The sequence below is a fragment of the Bos indicus x Bos taurus genome, chromosome 18 (genome assembly GCF_003369695.1).
Source record: "Bos indicus x Bos taurus breed Angus x Brahman F1 hybrid chromosome 18, Bos_hybrid_MaternalHap_v2.0, whole genome shotgun sequence".
Lineage (NCBI taxonomy): Eukaryota > Metazoa > Chordata > Mammalia > Artiodactyla > Bovidae > Bos > Bos indicus x Bos taurus.
Window position 1 is genome coordinate 34,406,437 of NC_040093.1, and position 21,532 is coordinate 34,427,968.

Here is a 21,532-nt window from a genome sequence, read left to right on the forward strand (position 1 = left end):
CTAATATTAAATAAAAATTGATAAGGGCTGTTTTCATTTGCTCTTATGACAAAGGTGTAAATTTCATCCTTTAAGCAATGTTTCAACCTCTACTTAGGTAAATGACATCTTGTCTAATGTAAGAAAGAGGAAAAAGATGCTGGTTGATTTTTTTTTTTTTTTTTTGCCCTACAGGTACCCTCAGCAACTGCAGTTACCCAAGTTTACTCTGATACGATGTAGTGGTGATGTTTCAGTAGGACTTGGGGGGATGTACCCAAAACAGATGAACAAGCCCAAGTTTCTAGGTTTCACAAGAGTTATCTGATGTCAAAGCTTCATGTCATCAATATTTGAAGATGCTTTGAAATATATTTAAGTTAGAAATATAAGCAACATCTGAAGTAGTATTTTTTCTCTAGTTTATGATTTAAGTTCTCCTATTTAAAATCCTTCTCTCCTAAGAGTTGTTGAAACAAACACACAGGATGTGCTTTGACTTAAATACTTTTAGGTGATATACTCCTAATTCTCCCTCCCAGTCTCAAAATTAATGTAGCTTTCAAGTGTCCACTGAGTGAGTGTTCAGTTACCATTGGGAAACCCGGCTGTTCTGTCTAAGGAAAGGCACTTAAAGAAGAGAAAACCCAAATGGCTGGGATATCTAAAAGCAGAGGGGACAGGTGAGGCAGAACTATGTGGCAGGCAGTAGCACTCCAAAGTGAGAAATGACCAACTATGATAAGACTGTGTGTATTTGGTGGGTGTCTTTGCTACCTGCTTTCCTTCCTCTGTGTGTCTTTGTTGGTATGTATATTTTGGGGGTGGAGGAGAGGTAGCAAGAGACTCAGAGACTCTGTTTCTCAAGTCAGTGCTGAGTTATACCTTTTTTCTCTTTTTTCTTTTTAAGGTTTTTTTTTCAGCCCTTCCCCCTCCAGGATCACTATAGTATGTCCAGATCAGCAATAAGTCCAGACCAGATAAATGGAATAATCACCATATAAGATTTAAAAATTAGATTTCAATCAGAAAAGAAAAACATCAACTCACACAACATTGTAAGTCAACTATACCTCAATAAAAGTTAAAAAATAAAGACATCATATTTGGACATAAATATACAACATTTCAGTGTTAGATACATAAATTTCATCTGAAGCATGTTTATCCTATAAGAAAAGTTAAATCAAAAAAGTTGTCACCTCTAAATATTTCTAAATGGCCTTATGTAAGTAAAGCATTTGGTGGCTGTATGTATCTATTTATCTATCTGCAAATCCATCTATTTCCATCCATGCATCTACTTATCCATCTATTCATCTAACATCATCTAGTATCATCATCACTATTATCTATCTATCCTTTCATACACTATACTAAAAGAGAAAAAACAAAATATTTGATACTCAGCATATAGACAATGACATTTAGGAAGACTCATTCTTTGAACCTTAATTTCCTGTATTACCAGTGTTATTTGGAAGGTATGTGTGTACATAGAGAATGTTTATTCCATTAGTTTTGGCAGATATGTCTTTTTGGAGAGATTTTTTTAAGTGATTTCTGCTTTAAGGGCTCATCAACATACTTTCCTTCACATCACCAATGAAATAATTTTGGCTCAAGAAAACAAGAGGGGAAGTTGTTTATTTTTATTTATTACCCTGAGTTTAAGATGATATTTATGAAGTTAATCCTTAGGATACTCATCGTGTAGTCTTCTCAGTTGATAAAGATAGTCTTTCATTGTGCCAGAGCTCTTGGAAAGACCACAGACATTTTCTGTGAAAGAACAATATTAATGTTTTTCTCCTGAGAAGACTTTACTCATTTGCTGTAGGAAAAATAAATAAGGATGATTACACAGTTCCTTAGTAAGTGTGTGTGTGTGTGTGTGTGTGTGTGTGTGTGTATGAGAGAGAGAGAGAGAGAGATGTGTTTTACTTCTTTCAGGAAATATAATCAAAAGAGTCAAGTATTATACATGAAGAACATGTTAATTAATAATATAATCTATATGAGGTACATGTTGAAGAGAGGACCAAAATTGTATCGTTAGCTTTTTTCTCTTTTCTGCTCACTGTGTCTTCATATTGAAATATAAAATATCAATACTGCAAGGGTATCTATAGATCATTTTGTCCAACTATCTTGTAATATATACACTTGGGAAATATCAACTCTATATGAAACTGATGTGTGGTAAGTCCTTGAGCAAAGAAAAGAACCCAGACTAGAATGCAGTTGGCCCAACATCCTATAAAGTAGATTTCCTTAGATACTTTTTCCATGATCTACAATTACATTCTAGTGGAAATTTTTACAAGGTGACTATTCGAGTCTCTGTGACCCTTTATATTGTAAAACTGAGTAACTCCAATAAAATTAAAACACAAATTTTAACTTTTTGTCATTTATAACTTGAATCAGGATCCAGCAGCATTTTATGTTTTCCAAAATAAATCCTGATGACTGTTGAAGAACTGTAATGAAATTCAAGAGGTTTTATTTATTTATTTTTTTATCTTTTACTACCAAGCAAAAAGGACCTCTAATGCCCCACTAACATCTGCACAGGAGTCAGGTACTGTGGAATATAGGGGGATTAATGGAGAAATAATAGTTATAACAACAACAATAAAATTATAGAATTTATTTGCTAGGGCTGCCATAAACAAAATACCACAAACTACGTGGCTTATACAAGATAATTTACTGTCACAAAGTTCTGGAGATGAGGAGTCCAAAATCAAGATATCCACAAGTTTGCTTCTTCTTGAGGGCTGTGAATTTTTTTCATTCTTCTCACCTAGCTTCTGGTGGTTTTCTGGCAGACTTTGATGTTCTTTGGCTTATAGAAGCATTTCCCCAATAGCTGCTTTTATTGTCACAAAATATTTCACCTACATGCATGCACGTCTTCAAATTTCCCTGTTTTATAAGGACACTGCTGCTGCTGCTAAGTCGCTTTAGTTGTGTCCGACTCTGTGCGACCCCATAGACGGCAGCCCACCAGGCTCCCCCGTCCCTGGGATTCTCCAGGAAAGAACACTGGAGTGGGTTGCCATTTCCTTCTCCAATTATAAGGACACTAATCATACTGAAATAGAATACAATCTAATAATTTCGTTTTAACTTGATTACACTCTGTAAAGATAAAAACTGGACCCCCAATAAGGTCACATTCCCTGTTACTGTGTGTAAGGAGCTTGCCATATAAATTTATATGAGACACAATACAACCCTTAAAAACACTAAACAACAATAACACTATTTTTTCCATCGTAACAGATAAGAGTTCCTGAACACTTACGAGATAACATACCACATAATGTACCAAGATGCACTGGACTCATTTAATGATCACAATAAGTCTAAAACGAATAGGTTATTGTATGTTAGTTGTTCAGTGGTGTCTGACTGTTTGCAACTCCATGGACTATAGCCTCCTAGGCTTCTCTGTCCATGGAATTCTCCAGAAAGAATACTGGAGTGGGTACCCATTCCCTTCTCCAGGGAATTGTCCCCATGCAGGGATTGAACCTGGGTCTCCTGCATTGTAGGCAGATTCTTTATTGTCTAAGCCACCAGGGAAGCCCCCCAAAACTAATATATCAGTAGCCTAATTTTATAAAAAGAGATAGAAGGGTTAAAACTTGCCCAGAGTCACACAATGAGCATGGCAGTTATTTGCAACACGTGGCTGGTTTACCTTAATTCAGTTCAGTTCAGTTCACTTCAGTCCCTCAGTCATGTCCAACTCTTTGCGACCCCATGAATCTCAGCCTGCCAGGCCTCCCTGTCCATCACCAACTCCTGGAGTTCACTCAAACTCATGTCCATCAAGTCGGTGATGCCATCCAGCCATCTCATCCTCTGTTGTCCCCATCTTCTCTTGCCCCCAATCCCTCCCAGCATCAGGGTCTTTTCCAATGAGTCAACTCTTCGCATGAGGTGGCCAAAGTATTGGAGTTTCAGCTTCAGCATCAGTCCTTCCAATGAACACCCAGGACTAATCTCCTTTAGAATGGACTGGTTGGATCTCCTTGCAGTCCAAGGGACTCTCAAGAGTCTTCTCCAACACCACAGTTCAAAAGCATCAATTCTTCAGCGCTCAGCTTTCTTCACAGTCCAACTCTCACATCCATACATGACCACAGGACAAACCATAGCCTTGACTAGACAGATCTTGTTGACAAAGTAATGTCTCTGCTTTTGAATATGCTATCTAGTTTGGTCATAAGTTTCCTTGCAAGGAGTAGGCGTCTTTTAATTTCATGGCTGTATTCACCATCTGCAGTGATTTTGGAGCCCCCCAAAATAAAGTCTGACACTGTTTCCACTGTTTCCCATCTATTTCCCATGAAATAATGATGGGACCAGCTGCCATGATCTTAATTTTCTTAATGTTGAGCTTTAAGCCAACTTTTTCACTCTCCACTTTCACTTTCATCAAGAGGCTTTTACTTCCTCTTCACTTTCTGCCATAAAGATGGTGTCATCCGCATATCTGAGGTTATTGATATTTCTCCCGGCAATCTTGATTCCAGCTTGTGCTTCTTCCAGCCCAGCGTTTCTCATGATGTACTCTGCATATAAGTTAAAGAAGCAGGGTGACAATATACAGCCTTGACGTACTCCTTTTCCTATTTGGAACCAGTCTGTTGTTCCATGTCCAGTTCTGACTGTTGCTTCCTGACCTGCATATAGGTTTCTCAAGAGGCAGGTCAGGTGGTCTGGTATTCCCATCTCTTTCTCTTTCAGAATTTTCCTCATTTTATTGCGATCCACACATTCAAAGGCTTTGGGATAGTCAATAAAGCAGAGATAGATTTTTTCTGGAACTCTCTTGCTTTTTTGATGATCCAGCAGATGTTGCCAATTTGATCTCTGGTTCCTCTGCCTTTTTGAAAACCAGCTTGAACATCTGGAAGTTCACAGTTCACGTATTGCTGAAGCCTGACTTAGAGAATTTTGAGTATTACTTTACTAGTGTGTGAGATGAGTGTGATTGTGCAGTAGTTTGAGCCTTCTTTGGCATTGCCTTTCTTTGGGATTGGAATGAAAACTGATCTTTTGCAGTCCTGTGGCCACTGCTGAGTTTTCCAAATTTGCTGTCATGTTGAGTGCATCACTTTCACAGCATCATCTTTCAGGATTTGAAATAGGTCAACTGGAATTCCATCACCTTCACTAGCTTTGTTCGTAGTGATGCTTACTAAGGCCGACTTGACTTCACATTCCAGGATGTCTGGCTCTAGGTCATTGATTACACCATTGTGATTATCTGGGTCATGAAGATCTTTTTTGTACAGTTCTTCTATGCAAAAAAGTTCTTTGCCACCTCTTCTTGATATCTTCTGTTTCTGTTAGGTCCATACCATTTCTGTCCTTTATTGAGCCCATCTTTGCATGAAATGTTCCCTTGGTATCTAATTTTCTTGAAGAGATCTCTGCTGCTGCTGCTGGTGCTAAGTCGCTTCAGTCGTGTCCGACTCTGTGCAACCCCATAGATGGCAGCCCGCCAGGCTCCTCCATCCCTGGGATTCTCCAGGCAAGAACACAGGAGTGGGTTGCCATTTCCTTCTCCAATGCATGAAAGTGAGAGATGAAAGTGAAGTCGCTCAGTCGTGTCCAACTCTTAGCAACCCCATGGACTGCAGCCTACCAGGCTCCTCCATCCATGGGATTTTCCAAGTAAGAATACTGGAGTGGGGTGCCATTGCCTTCTCCAGAAGAGATCTCTAGTCTTTCCCATTCTGTTGTTTTCCCCTATTTCTTTGCATTGATCGCTAAAGAAGGCTTTCTTATCTCTCCTTGCTATTCTTTGGAACTCTGCATTCAGATGCTTATATCTTTCCTTTTCTCCTTTGCTTTTCGCTTCTCTTCTTTTCACAGCTATTTGTAAGGCCTCCTCAGACAGCCATTTTGCTTTTTTCCATTTCGTTTTCTTATTTTCAAATCCATATTTTGTGGTTTTCCTAATTAATTGATTAATTTGACTGTTCTGGGTCTTAGTTGCAGCATGTAGAATCTTTAGTTGTGGGTTGGGGATCTAGTTCCCTTACCAGGAATTGAACCCAGGCCCCCTGCATTTGGAGCCTGAAGTCTCAGCCACTGAACCACAAAAGTTCCCGATTTTGTGTGTTTTATGTTTTAATGTGTGTAAGAGAACATTCATAAAGCTTCTATGCACCTTATTCAGATTACATGTTTTAACATTTTCCTGTCAAATTTAATTGTTTTAGACTGAGATCAAGGTACTGTTTTTCCATAACACATATTTTGTGTAACTTCTCACTCATCATATGCATAATGCAGGGGATTGGCCACATACAGTTTAATTTACTCTCCCTCTAAAACTTCAGTATACTAATGGGAAAAGATGGATAAAATAATTATTTATCCAAATGACAACACATGTAAGAAGACAAGAGTAGACTAATTTTTTCAACAAATTTGACAGGTAGAACACAATGGTTGCGTTGGAATTGTCACACTAGGAAGGAAGTTAAAACATAAGTGGCTTCTGAAGAGGAGGACTAGTGAGAAATTGCGTAATTTGCTCTGCAGAACCCCTAAGGGGCTCAGGATTTGGAGATAAATTGAAGAGGGTGTGAACATAGGAGAATTCTTTCTTTATTTTCTGTTATTTACAGAACAGTTGCCATTTCTCAGTTTTCCCCCTCATCCCACACTCCAGGAGATTAGATTAGTCCTTCATTTCCCACCGACTCTTCCCCTTCATGGAAGATAAGAAGCCCACTATGTAAAATATTTAATCGAAAGACCTGGGCTCAGCCAACCTGGGTGAAATGTGAAGCTGAAATGAGGGGACAGTTAAATAAAAGTGAAAAATGTATGGTCTATGTACTATGCAGTGGGACACTTTCCACACTAATCAAAAAATTCAGGAAGCATGGCGTATGCCTGCTAACGCAGCGAATTAAGATGATTCATCTGTAGAGAAACTGAATGAAGCCAATTAAACACACACACACACACAACACACACACACACACAACACACACAACACACACACACACACACCTCCAAGACAATGGCATACACTTATATGCAGACAATAAACTGAGGACCACTGATCATCAGTATTTCCCCCCTTGCACAAAGTTTACTACTTTATTGAATGAACAGACAAGAATCACCTGATATCTGAGGAAATCCTCCAACAAGAGAGTGACAAATACAAAGAAATTAGAAACTGGTAAAATGTAAAGAGCTAGTGAAAACTAAAAAAAACTTTAAAAATGAATGTTTCATGTCTCAGTCTAAAGAAATTGCCTGCCAATGCAGGACACATTGGTTTGATCCCTGGGTCAGGATTGATTCCCTGGAGGAGGAAATGGTAACCTGCCCAAGTATTCTAGCCTGGGAAATCCCATGGACAGAGGAGCCTGGAGGGCTATAGTCCATGGGATCACAAAGAGTTGGACATGACTTAATGACTAAATAACAACAAGGACAACATATAAACTTAATCCTTAATCACTAGATGGTTTGAAAGATAATATTGAAAGAATTTATAAAGAGTAAACCAAAAGCATAAAGATATGGGAAGTAGGAGAGGCAAAAGAAAAAGATTAATCAGAAGCCTTAATGCTTAATTTAGCAAGTTTTAGATGGAAAAAGTAAAAGTAAAGCGAAGAAAATTTAAGGATCAATAGGACCTTAAAGAAAAATAAACTGTTGCACACACACAGATAAACACACATACATCAAGATATACAAGTGTGAAATTTCAGAATATCAAGGATAAAGAGAAAAATTTTGATAGGCAAAGAAGACTAAAAGATCATGGCCAAAATAATGTAAACTATTTAGTAATGTAAATGTGTATAGTATTGGACTTTTCAAGTAGCACTGAATAATAAAATAGATTGCAGCAATGCCTTCAAAATTCATAAGAACAAAAAATCACTTGCATCTTAGATTTCGATATCTAACCCAATTATCAATGAAGTAAGTAAATTTATATGGGCTTCCCTGGTGGCATTAGTGGTAAAGAACCTGCCTGCCAATGCAGGAGATATAAGAGTTGCAGGTTTGATCCTTGGGTCAGGAATATCCCCTGGAGGAGGGCATGGCAACTCACTTCAGTATTCTTGCCTGGAGAATCCCATGGACAGAGAAGCTTGGTGGGCTACAGTCTATAGGGTTGCAAAAAGTCAGACATGACTGAAGCAATGTAGCACACACACACACACGCATATATATTTATATATACATCCATTTATGGATGTATTAGAAATACACCTAAATATAAATATACACATATAGAAATACACACACACACACACACACACAGATATCCATTTGTGAATGTATTAGAAATATACCTAGTTCTTTGGCCCATTTTCTTGACTGGGTCATTTATTTTCTCCAAAGAAGACATACAGATGGCTAACAAACACATGAAAAGATGCTCAACATCACTCATTATCAGAGAAATGCAAATCAAAACCACTATGAGGTACCATTTCACGCCAGTCAGAATGGCTGCAATCCATAAGTCTACAAGCAATAAATGCTGGAGAGGGTGTGGAGAAAAGGGAACTCTCTTACACTGTTGGTGGGAATGCAAACTAGTACAGCCACTATGGAGAACAGTGTGGAGATTCCTTAAAAAACTGGAAATAGAACTGCCTTATGATCCAGCAATCCCACTGCTGGGCATACACACTGAGGAAACCAGAAGGGAAAGAGACACGTGTACCCCAATGTTCATTGCAGCACTGTTTATAATAGCCAGGACATGGAATGAATGGATAAGAAAGCAGTGGTACATATACACAATGGAGTATTACTCAGCCATTAAAAAGAATACATTTGAATCAGTTCTAATGAGATGGATGAAACTGGAACCTATTATACAGAGTGAAGTAAGCCAGAAAGAAAAACACCAATACAGTATACTAACGCATATATATGGAATTTAGAAAGATGGTAACAATAACCCTGTGTACGAGACAGCAAAAGAGACACTGATGTATAGATCAGTCTTATGGACTCTGTGGGAGAGGGAGAGGGTGGGGAGATTTGGGAGAATAGCATTGAAACATGTATAATATCATGTATGAAACAAGTCGCCAGTCCAGGTTCGATGCATGGTACTGGATGCTTGGGGCTGGTGCACTGGGACGACCCAGAGGGAGGGGAGGGGAGGGAGGAGGGTGGAGGGTTCAGGATGGGGAACGCGGGTATACCTGTGGCGGATTCATTTCGATATTTGGCAAAACTAATACAATATTGTAAAGTTTAAAAATAAAATAAAATAAAAAAAAGAAATATACCTAAATGAAATTCTGTGGTAAATTTAAATGAATTCATGGAATATAGGAAAAAGCACTCCATATCAAGAGAATGGCAAATGAATATCCCATGATTCTGCAATCTCAAATTTCCATTGTAGATTTTGAAGAGAACCACCAATACTAATTGCAGTATAAACACAAAAGACTCTAGGAAGAATGTCTTAGGGGAATGCTTATGACAAAGTACACTGTACATTACATTATGGGGGTATATTGCTCAGTGTCAACTGAAAAGGGACAAATGATAAAGCAGCACACATACATAGGCTTCTTAGAGAGGAAATCACATGGGGACAATGATCAATGGCATGTGGGCGTTGTCACTACTTTCAAGGTCAGAACATAGAGACCTAGCAGGCTTGGATACTCGACGTCCAGAGAAAGACCCAGAACTTTGTGCTGTTAAATTTTCAATATATCTGATCTGAGAATCATTAGCTCCTCACCTACCATTATCAAGGGCTCAATGCAATAGAAACAGAATGTGGCAATATCAAGTCTCCAAGTTTATCTCGATAGCTCAGCAATCTGGAATGATTAAACATCTAGATTCCAAGTTTGAGTTTACAGTTCTGTGATGTGGTAAGATATGGCATGATCTCACTGTGTATGGTGAGAAGAGCATCAGCCCTTCTACTGAAGTCAAAGAGTGTTGGTCTCCAACCTTGTCACTGATGAAAGTATTTGGTGGTGTCTACATTATGGAGTTTAGCAGGAGGCAAACTCCTTTACCGGAAAGACAAATGCAAGTGATCAGTCTCAGACATGTTAATCCTTATGCAAGTTAAAATATTAATTCTAAGAAGAATATAATGTTTAAAAATATCTATGTAATATTTGGCTCAGTTATAACTAAAATTTACATTACTGTACACACTGTAGATTTTAAATGATAATTGTGACTTTAAAGTATTAGCTGAATGATGATGGAGAAATAAGAAAGAGATATAAGAAGAATAAAAAGTGTATAGATTTTATAAATCAAGAAAGGTTACTTTATCATATCTAATTTAGATATATGGAATCAAGTATTGTAAGAAATATCTCAATGAGTTGAAACTCACCCACCTTATGGAAGCAAGACTGAGAAAGGGTAACCATATATTTTTTAAATTATAAATCCTTTGGTACTATTTGAGTTGTTACCTTTATTCATGGATTAATTTAGATACACAAAATATGATAAAATCTGCTAAAACATGGTATGTTACATGGAAAATTTTTTAAAATGTTAAAAATCATTACTTAACTATCCATTCATATGGACAACACAAATGTTAAAGTTTAGATTTTTCTTCTAATCATTGTATATATTTCTATTGTCATACAGTTTGTGATTTCCTAACTTTTGTTACACAGTTTATGATACATGTTTCATTATATGTGAAAATACACATATCTAATAACCTGTATGTATTTGGGACATGGTCCATATAACTCCTGTTTTTCTGTGCCAGGAGTGGTAGGGATGTTACTGTATGGATCACATTAACAGCTTCCTGTTCAGTTGGCCAATTAGAAGCCAATATCAGAGCGAATAAAGGAAGTGAGGTGGAATAATTTATTTCATCATTTTTTTTTTCATGAGAAACTTGTCTCAGTTTGGTAATTCTTTGACCAAAATTCTTAGTTCCTTCCAATGCAGGCATCTTTACCCTTAAATTGTGTTAACCTCTACATACTCTGATTTATTTCAGACAAATTCAGGTAAAATCTCACTGTTATTAGTTATCTTTTTATGCTGTTTCTATATCCTGTCCATAGCATGTAAAGAGTACCTTTAATAAATCCTCTTCAAATTACAAATTGAGAGTTCTGTTTCCTGCTAGGACCTCTAGTGAAACAAGCATGTGGTGTTAAATAATGAAAAAAAGAAAAAGCAAGGTCTTGGAAAAAGAAAAGTCTTGCTCTGAAATTTGGCACAGACCTTTTCAAACTATCTCTCCCAGCCAGTTTCCTTATCTTTAAAATGAAAGATAACTTTTTTCTTTATTATTTATTTTTTTGAAGAATACATGAGTTAATCAACACGGGGGATCTAAATGCAATACCTGGCACATAGCAGATGCTCAATAACAGCAACAAAAATAGGTAGTATCTTATACCATATCTCAACACTTCTCAAACTTTAACATACATATGAAACAACTGACAATGTTATTCAAAAGGAAAATCTTGATTCAATAAGTATGGGGTGGGTTCTGTGATTTCACATTTTTAATAAGCCTCCAAATGATGCCACTGCTGCTAATTCATAGACCATAATGTAAATGGCCAGGTTCTGTATTATTCTAAATGCACTGCTATACATGCTTTGGGTAAATATTCAATAATGTGCAAGTTCAGCCATTGTTTTTATATTTAACCATTTCTTTATTGAAATATAATTGCTTTCTAATACGTTCATTTCTGCTATACAACTTTTTAAAATATATTTTTACATTATTGTTACAAATTCTCAATTATATGGTAGGCTACTACCACCACTTCTTCAACAGTGAGTTTACACCAGCCACTAAGTTAAAAATTCCTTTGACCACATTTAATTATCATGGCAACTTATAAGCCATGTATTAGCTCCTTTGTTTCAGAAGACAAAAAGAACACTCAAGAATAGTTAGGTGACACGTCAAAGTTTCCACCATGGGGAGATCTACCTGATTCAAAACATTTGTGGGGCGACAGAGGATGCATAGCACGAGAGAGTGTTGAGCACCTCTTCCAGAAAGAACCCTCTCTTGGTGGTGGGTGCCACTTACAGTAACTGTTTCTTTTCCTGCAGTCTGGGGCATCAATTGATCAGGTGCACATATCCATGGCAACACAACATTCAGCTGATGACATCTGTTCAGAGAATTTTTCTTCAGCTCTCTGTCTATATCCATATATCTATAACAGATGTGAGGGAGACTGGGCTCTGAACCTCATTTTTGTCTATTTTAATTTCACCAGTCTTGTAAAGAAACATTGTCCCATAAATATGGTACCAATGCTCTGTTATCTATAACTGTCAAGGAATAAGGGTAGTCTGCTCTCACAGCATTATCAACTTATCCTCTTTCCAGCACTCAGTCAGGGGTAGGATAAGCTGTGCCAGCTGGAGCTCAGCACACAGAACTCACCCACTATTAATCAATTACTTATCAGGCACTCAGCTTCAGCCAATAAAGTTTCCATGCAGTGGCAGACTAAAATAAAGTTAAATATAGAATTCAGCTATATACACTCTTTTCATACTTACAACAGCAAAACAAAGCTTACAGATGATCTTCACATGTCAAGGTTATTTCATGCTGGAACATAAAAACAATTGAGGTTGCATTTCTTCTAAATGCATTTTATATCATTAAAGTTATATTTATTTATTTTCATATATGCAAAATATACCCTCATGTTTTGTTCCTAGTCACTATTCATAGAACCAAGAGAAGACTTGGCCTTGAGAGGTAACTTAAAGTGAGAGCAAGGAATGGATATTGTAAGCCATATCTCAGGACCACGTATGAGATAGTAAGATATAACTCACATTTTTTATACTATGGCTAACTTTAAGTCACCCAGCCTTATTGTATCTCAATTTCTTCATCAACAAAATGAATGGGTTGGATGAAATCAATAGTTTTCCAAAGTGGAACAGAGCACTAGTGTGGTGAAATTATTTGTCAAGGGTTCAAGAAATAGTACAATAATAAAATAAACATGATAAGGCCACCAATATTTAGAAATGGTTTACTTTAAAAGAATAATAATTGCATTCAATTTTTCAGTTTTTAAAAATCCTGTAAGCTGGACTGAATACATTAAATATATTAAATAGGCAGTGGCTAGCCATTCTCATATGGCTTCTTGGTGGGTAAATAATGCCTAAAATTGTAAAAAAAAAAAATATCAGAAGTTACCTGATCTAGGGCTACAGTAAACATAGTGATATTAACAGTTTGTTCTTTTTTAAACGAAACAGTTTTATTTGGCTGTTCTGGGTCTTCATTGCTGTGTGGGTTTTTCTCTAGTTGCAACAAGTGGGAACTATTGTGTAGTCGTGATGCTTGGGCTTCTCATTGTGGTGGCTTCTCTTGTCGCAAAACACAGGCTCTAAAGTATGCGGACGTCAGTAGCTGTGGCACTTGGGCTCAGCAGTTGCAGCTCTGAGGCTCTAGAGCACAGGCTCAGTAGTTGTGGAGCATGGGATTAGTAGCCTCAAAACATGTGAGATCTTCCTGGACCAGGGATAAAACCCGTGTCTCCTGCACTGGCAGACAGATTCTTTACCACTGAGCCACCAGGGAAGCCCTCAGTTTGTTCTTAATGAGTGTGGTGATTAGAGATTATTGTAGTAATTTATAACCTTGCATTTTTACACAAATAGATATTTCCCATAGGTGGTATTTGCAAATGTGGTTTTATCTGTCACACAAACAGAATGATTGAGAACCCCTAAATGCAATGATCCTACCCTTCCATGGATGGTTTAGAGTTTTGTAAATCTATGAGACAACTTCTACAGAGGGGATAGCTCAGTTGATTTTTTCTCTTCAGTTTGGCACTTAAGATGTATCAGGCATGATGCTTGAAACTGCTGACACATGGATGAAAAGGCTGAACACTTCCTTAAGAGATTCACAACCAGGTAGTGGAAATAGAATAAGCAACCCCAAAGTATTATTGTAATAATAATCATAAGCTTTAACAGTGGGGCTGTTAAGAAATCTTCAGAGAATGATTACCTAAAGAAATGGTGCAAAAATTGTACCATGCTATAAGAGGCGAGTTTCATATGATGAATATTGTAGGGAGAAGAAACTATATAGACAGAAGCATAAAGGACTGACAACATGAAAAGTGTTGAAAGTGAAAGTGTTAGTCACTCAGTCGTGTCTGACTCTTTGTGACTGAGGGACTGTAGCTTGTCAGGCTCTTCTGTCCATGGAATTCTCCAGGCAAGAATCGTGGAGTGGGTAGCCATGGTGGCTACAGAGAAATACTTTGTAATTGCAAGGATGGTTTTGGAGTGGGAGACAATAAATTGCCCCTATGGATGTTTAGATAATCGAATTAGTGAAGTCATTTAAGGAGAAGCTGACAATGAGGTCTGCTTTGGTTGCCCTTAATCTTCTGTCTATGGATTTGCTGTCAGCATTTAGTGGCTTTTAATGAATTGGAAACCCTTTGCATGTTACCTCACCCCGGAAGTATTCTAAGAGTCAAAGCTACTGACATATTCGCCACACATGCTAGCACAGTGTTGCAAGTTAAGACGCCCTGGGATTGACAAGAAGGAGTTGCTTCCTTTGAAAAGATGGTGATGGTGGTTTTGGCTCTTCCAGGTCCATTCTTCTCCATCCTGTACCCAAACACACTGGAAGGAGGCCCTGAGAGCTAGCAAGAAGGCCTTTTGTTGGAGAGGGATGTTGGGGAGCAAATAAGGCCCACTCTGGGTGGGATCTCACCAAAGTCTTGTTTTGAAATAGTGATTTCATATTTAGTGACCCTTTGAATCTCCCTTGTGATGAAAGAGATTTTCACATACTGATATATGGGGTAGTCATTGTGGCTTATACATGATTTAACATAAATTTTATGCTAACTAAAACAGTCTGCTTGCAGCCTATCAAACATATATTGTATATCTACTTTAATTATTAAAGAAAGGGTATGTAATCAGAAGTAAAGAATGTCCATGTTAAAAATAAAGATTAAATGCCTCCCTTTGGGATGCCAATGCTGGTAATCTTTCGATGATAAGACTCCCTTCCCAGATGCCAAGATCAATTATGTACATGCTAATGTGTTGTTTATTTGTTTGTTTGTTTTTAAACTTTAAAGCAAAATATCTGTGACTTGTTTGATGTCAACCATGCTTCTCTAGAGCAGTTCCTCAAAGTTATTCAAGATGCTGTCTCCCAGGCTATAGTCCTTAGTTTCACTCAAATAAAATTATTTTCTATTCCTATTGTAGATTTTTTATTGATTATTTTTGTTGACACTGGCTTAGACTGAACTAGAGGTCAGCCGCTCAGAACAGAAATATGGGAAGAAAGCATCAAATGGACTTTTGTGTAGCCCATAAGAGTATTTCCCACAATGTCACATAAGCTCAAAAAAGAGGAACTGAAAATATAAGCCCTACCCATATCTACATCTTCTTGCACAGCCATTGGTAGGTAGTAAAACTCAATAAATGCTTGTTGAATTGATAGTATTGGCAGCTCATTCACTTTATTTTAATTAAATTTCTTTCTCAGGTATAAAGTGGCTTTTCATTGAGCACATTTCAGATAGAAGTTTTTAGACACAGACAATGCAGCCGCAAAATGAACTCAAATCCTGTTTGGTTTGATGAGTGCATTTTATTATCTGCCATTTGCTAGCAATTAGATACCAAAAATGTGAAGCTTCTGTAAACACAAGGGGGATTAAAGTACAGCAAGCTCACCAACTACTTGTGATGCTTTTCAAGGAGATTTAGATGAACTCTTGTTTTGTATTGTTTGTTTTGCTTTATTGTAAAAGATTCTCTAGAGCATATCTGTTCTCTCAGAGGAACTAGGTGAAAATGGCATTTGAGTATTTAAGAAAAGAGCCTCAGGACATATAAATAGACTTATTTATCCAGAGAAGAATCAGCTTCAGAAGATGTTCTTGCTTACAGCCCACTTTGATCACCTTCCCGATAGGTCTCCACTTTAGCTTAGCGGGTGAATCCTGGAAGCTCATATGTGTTTTGTCGCAGCTGTGGGTGAAATATTATGTAATTAAATTTTACATTACATCAGTCCAACTGAATAATAAAATGTCATCTGGTTAATTCTGGTTTCCAAATGTGCTTTATAACCAACTCAGACAAAATATTACATGTGATTCATACCACAAATTGTTATGTAGGCATGTACTAGCATATTTATGGTATTATACTGCATGCCAAATGATGCACTAAATTCAAATATGGACATGCTAATTTCCCTTGTGTTGACAATATGAAGTTCTAAGCATTATTCTGTAATCAGAACACAACCAGTTCACTGAAGCCATAAAGTGGACTTCGCCCAAATCTCCTTGCTTCCTTCCTTATTCAAAGAAGTAAACTCATTAGTTCTTCAAAGTTGTCAGTAGACAAAGGAATTTCACACACACACACACACACACAAATACATAAACACTTTATGCATTGCACATTTCTCAGTTCAATCACAGAAGTGAGGATGCAGGGATATTTTGGAACAAATATTACTTATCTGACTGTAAATATTTTTGATGGGTCTACGTCAAAATCATTAGAAAAATAATACAGGTAAACAAATGACTTGTGTATAGAAAATGATTGGAGTTTGGTATGGTATTTTATCAGGCTGTCTGAAACCAGAAAAAAAATGAAGATAACAGGGTTTTAAAGGTATTTCAGTGTATCATGAAAGAACAACAAAAACCTGCATTTAATTTTATCCTTTTGCCAGAATTTAAAAACGATCTGGAAGAGAATAATGACATTGATTGTGTTACATTAGGTTGTGTGGGCATTGGACTCTTTCCTTCATAACTATTATCTAATTGATTATCACCAAACCTATTGTGATCAGCTTAATTTTTAATTTAATTTTTTCCTGTTTTCAACATTAAAAAAAAAAAAAACTGGAATCAGTCCAAGTATCAACATTATGATGTAGGTATAACAATCACGTAGATTCCAAGTTGAAATGTAAGTAACAACTTCAGCGGCAGTGGAGTGGGTACTGAGGATATGATAAAAACATGCATTAAAGTTATCTAAATTAAATATGTGGATTTATCCGTGCCAAACAAGGAACTATCAGCTCATTTGTTTAGCAAACACAGAGAACCATTGTCAGCTTGAATATTCATTGCTTGAATATGCTTAAAAACAATGGCACTAGGGATAGTAGCCAAGGGGTATTTTGGGAGAATTTTAGCTACTCTTTAGGATTCCAGTCTACTGTCAAGAGGGTGCCCCTGGGGAGAATGATGCTTTTCTCATAATTCTGTCAGTGCTGATCCCCCCAATCCATGTAAGATAAGCAAATAATCCAGTGAAAACACAGAGTTTCCTATGCAAATGTACAGCTAAGAAATATCTCTAATGCACATATTGACAACTCTAAGTCCCTCCTATATAGAAGTTTTAGATTCTTCCATTTTAATGGAAGAATTTAATGAACTACTAAAAATGGCATCACCGACTAGATGGACTTGAGTTTGGGTAAACTCCGGGAGTTGGTGACGGACAAGGAGGCCTGGCGTGCTGCGATTCATGGAGTCGCAAAGAGTTGGACACGACTGAGCAACTGAACTGAACTGAAAGTTAATCAGGGCAAGACAGACTTATTTGTTTTCATTTATTTGAAATAATATCATTGGAAATCAATCCACTTATCAAAGAAATTGTACACATATATAAATTTTTAAAAAGGTTAACATCTGTGCACCATGTCATGTAAGCTATGCACCTAAACACACACACACACTTTCACAATAACAAACCCAACAACCTCAGCAGCAACAGATTTCTACCATACTAGAATACATCATTTTGTTCATTTACATAAGTTTGGAAGTTTGAAGAGGGTTTTTGTTATTTATATGTATTCATTCAAATTCATTTGTTCAGTGAACATTGTTTGAGCACAAAGCATGTCCCAGGCATTGTTTTAGTTACCAGGGATACAACTGTGAAAAAAACAAAATAAAATGACATGATCCATGTATCTTCTTGCACACTTCACGTGAAGGGTCAGGGTGTGGGTTAGAACAATTGATATTTACACTTTTAGGCAGTATGATAAGAAGTAATATGAAGAAAAGACAGGGTGCAAGAAAAGCTCCTAGAAGGTGACGCCTAACACTGATGAGCAGTAATAATGTTTTCTGAACTAGTTATCCTTATTTACCTCCCAAATACCTTCTATCCCCTTCTTTGCTCTGTCTTCCTCTATGGTCTTCAAGGGTGCTATTTCCTGAATTCCCACACTCTCTAACTTCTGTTGGATTTGACCAATAGGAGGCAGCCCCCAGCAGAAAATGAGAAAAAAAAAAAAAACAAACCAAAGGAGAGTTCAGGGATTATGCTTTGGCTTCCTTTCCAGCTTTACTCTGTATCCAGATGGATTAATCCTCCTAAAAATACAGTTAATGACTTACTTCCAAGCTCCATTTTACACCATGTTCTAAGTAACTCAGGCATTTCCTTTATCCCAATCTAGGAAGAGTAGCAGCTTCCATCAGTCATTAGCCTTTTGTGACTCATTATCACTTGTTGGTTGCTATAACACTGACTACAACTTTATAAATAATTCCTAAATTATATTCTTTCCAGTTAAGTCATTCCATGTGTGCTGTACTTTCCTGCTAGGACCTAGATTGAGAGATTTTTCATACAAAGATAAACCCATGGAGAGTAGGTATATTACAACAACTAAGAATGTTTGTAGTTGTTGGTGGTTTGGTCTCTAAATCATTTTCAACACTTGCAACCCAATGGACTGTAGCCTGCCAGGCTCTGTCCATGGAATTTTTCAGGCAGAAATACTGGAGTATGTTGCCATTCCCTTCTCCAGGGGATCTTCCCAACCCAGGGGTCAAACCTTGGTCTCCTTATCGCAGATTCGCCGATGCCATCTGAGCCATTTGGAAGCCCCAGATGTTTCACCTACAATTTCCCCAGAGAATAGCAAATATCATAGAGAAAGCAAGGGAACTCCAGGGAAACATCTACTTCGGCTTCATTGACTATGCTAAAGCCTTTACTGTGTGGATCACAACAAACTGTGGAAAATTCTTCAAGAGATGGGAATACCAGACCACCTTACCTGTCTCCTGAGAAACCTATATACAAGTACAGAAGCAACAGTTGAAACCAAACATGGAACAACAGACTGGTTTAAAATTCAGAAAGGCATTTGTCAAGGTTGTATATTGTTATCCTGCCTATTTATCTCATATCCAGAATACATCATTGGAAATGCTGGGCTAGATGAATCCGATGGTGGAATCAAGATTGCCGGGAGAAATAGCAACAACCTCAGATATGCAGATAATACCACTCTAATGGCAAAAAGCAAAGAGGAACTAAAGAGCTTCTTGAAGAAGATAAAAGAGGAAAGTGAAAAAGCTGGCTTAAAACTCAAGATCCAAAAAACAAAGATCCTGCCTCTGGTCCCTTCACTTCATGGCAAATATATGGGGAAACAATGGGAACAGTAACAGACTTTATTTTTGGGCTCCAAAATCACTGTGGATGGTGACAGAAGCCATGAAATTAAAAGATGCTTGGTCCTTAAAAGAAAATCTATGACAATTCTAGAGAGCAATTTAAAAAGTGGAGACATCACTTTGCCACCAAAGATCTGTTTATTCAAAGCTATGGTTTTTCCAGTAATCGTGTATAGATGTGAGAGTTGGACCCTAAAGAAGGCTGAGCACAAAAGAATTGATGTTTTTAAATTGTGGTGCTGAAGAAAACTTTTGAGAGTCCCTTGGACAGAGATCAAACCAGCCATTCTTTAAGGAAATCAACCCTGAATATTCACTGGAAGGACTGATGCTGAAGCCGAAGTTCCAATACTTTGGCCACCTGATGTGAAGAGCTGACTCATTGGAAAAGGCCCTGATGCTGGGAAAGATTGAGGGAAAGAGGATAAGAGGGTGACGGAGGATGAGATGATTGGATGGCATCTCAACACAATGGACATGAGTTTGAGCAAACCCTGGGAGATTGTGAAGGTCAGGGAAGCCTGGTATGCTGCAGTCCATGGGGTTGCAAAATGTTGGACATTATTTAGTGAGTAAGCAACAGGTTACACTGTGAGCTTTTTGTATTGGTCTTTCTAAAGCTCAGTCTTCTCCTCCATAAAACCATAAGATCTAAAAAGCCATGGAAAAAACCTTAGACTTTGTCCACAATGCAGTGAGAAGCTACTTTGTTAAGTAAAGGTATGTCTGTTTGCCATATGACTTCAAAAACCTGTGCTTAAATCTGTAGTAGGAAAAGAATAATGGATATTAACACTAAGATCCATGAGACTGAGATTTTTATGTTTTTGTTCTTCATTTTTAGCCAGTGCCATTTTATAAGGGCACTAAGAAAGGATCCAAGAGTTAATGTTGCTTATACAGGTCAGGACTGAGCAACTGAACTGAACTGAACTGATACAGGTCAGGGAAATAGATTTCATATGAATTCCAATATAGATTTCATATGAATTCCAATTCTTGTTTTCATTTTCTTTCACTGAAATGATGAGTCAATCTATCTGGAAAATGGAAACATGTTTAAAAACAGAGATGGGTGTAGTTTATATATTAATCAAGGTCTTGGGAAGTCTAGATTGAGATGTCTTGGGAATTGTGGGCCAATTAGTAACATGAATCCAGTAGTCATGTATGGATGTGAGAGTTGGACTATAAAGAAAGCTGAGCACAGACGAATTGATGCATTTGAACTGAAGTGTTGGAAAAGACTCTTGAGAGTCCCTTGGGCTGCAAGGAGATCCAACCAGTCCATCCTAAGGGAAATAAGTCCTGGGTGTTCATTGGAAGGACTGATGTTAAAGCTGAAACTCCAATATTTTGGCCACCTGTTGTGAAGAGCTGACTCATTTGAAAAGACCTTGATTCTAGGAAAGATTGAAGGCAGGAGAAGAAGGGGACGACAGAGGATGAGATGGCTGGATGGCATCACCGACTCAATGGACATGAGTTTGAGTGAACTCAGGGAGTTGGTGATGGACAGGGAGGCCTGGCATGCTGTGGTTCATGGGGTCACAAAGAGTCAGACACGACTGAGCGACTGACCTGATACTGATAGTAACATGAGAAAATTGTAAACACTTGGTATAGATTATATTTCACAGGACAAGAACCAGCAATCTAAAACATATCCAGTGGATCTGAGGGGAAAGCTTTTTATCCTAAAGGTTGAAAATAAAAATATTAAATATATTAAAAAGAGCACAACTAACTTAAATACAAATAAAGCTATCTAGTGAAGGATGCACCATTTTAAGTTGTAGAAAGTATATAAAATGTGTATACTTGTAGGAACTTGAACTTTTGTGGAAAGCAGTATATAAACTAAGATTGAGACTATAATGTTTTAAGTATAGAATAACAAACATACTGTGGGGGGTATCTTGAATGTAAATTAGTTTATAAGAAACAAAGAAATTCTACCTTAATATTAAATACAAAGGAGTTGAAATAATATTAATTTA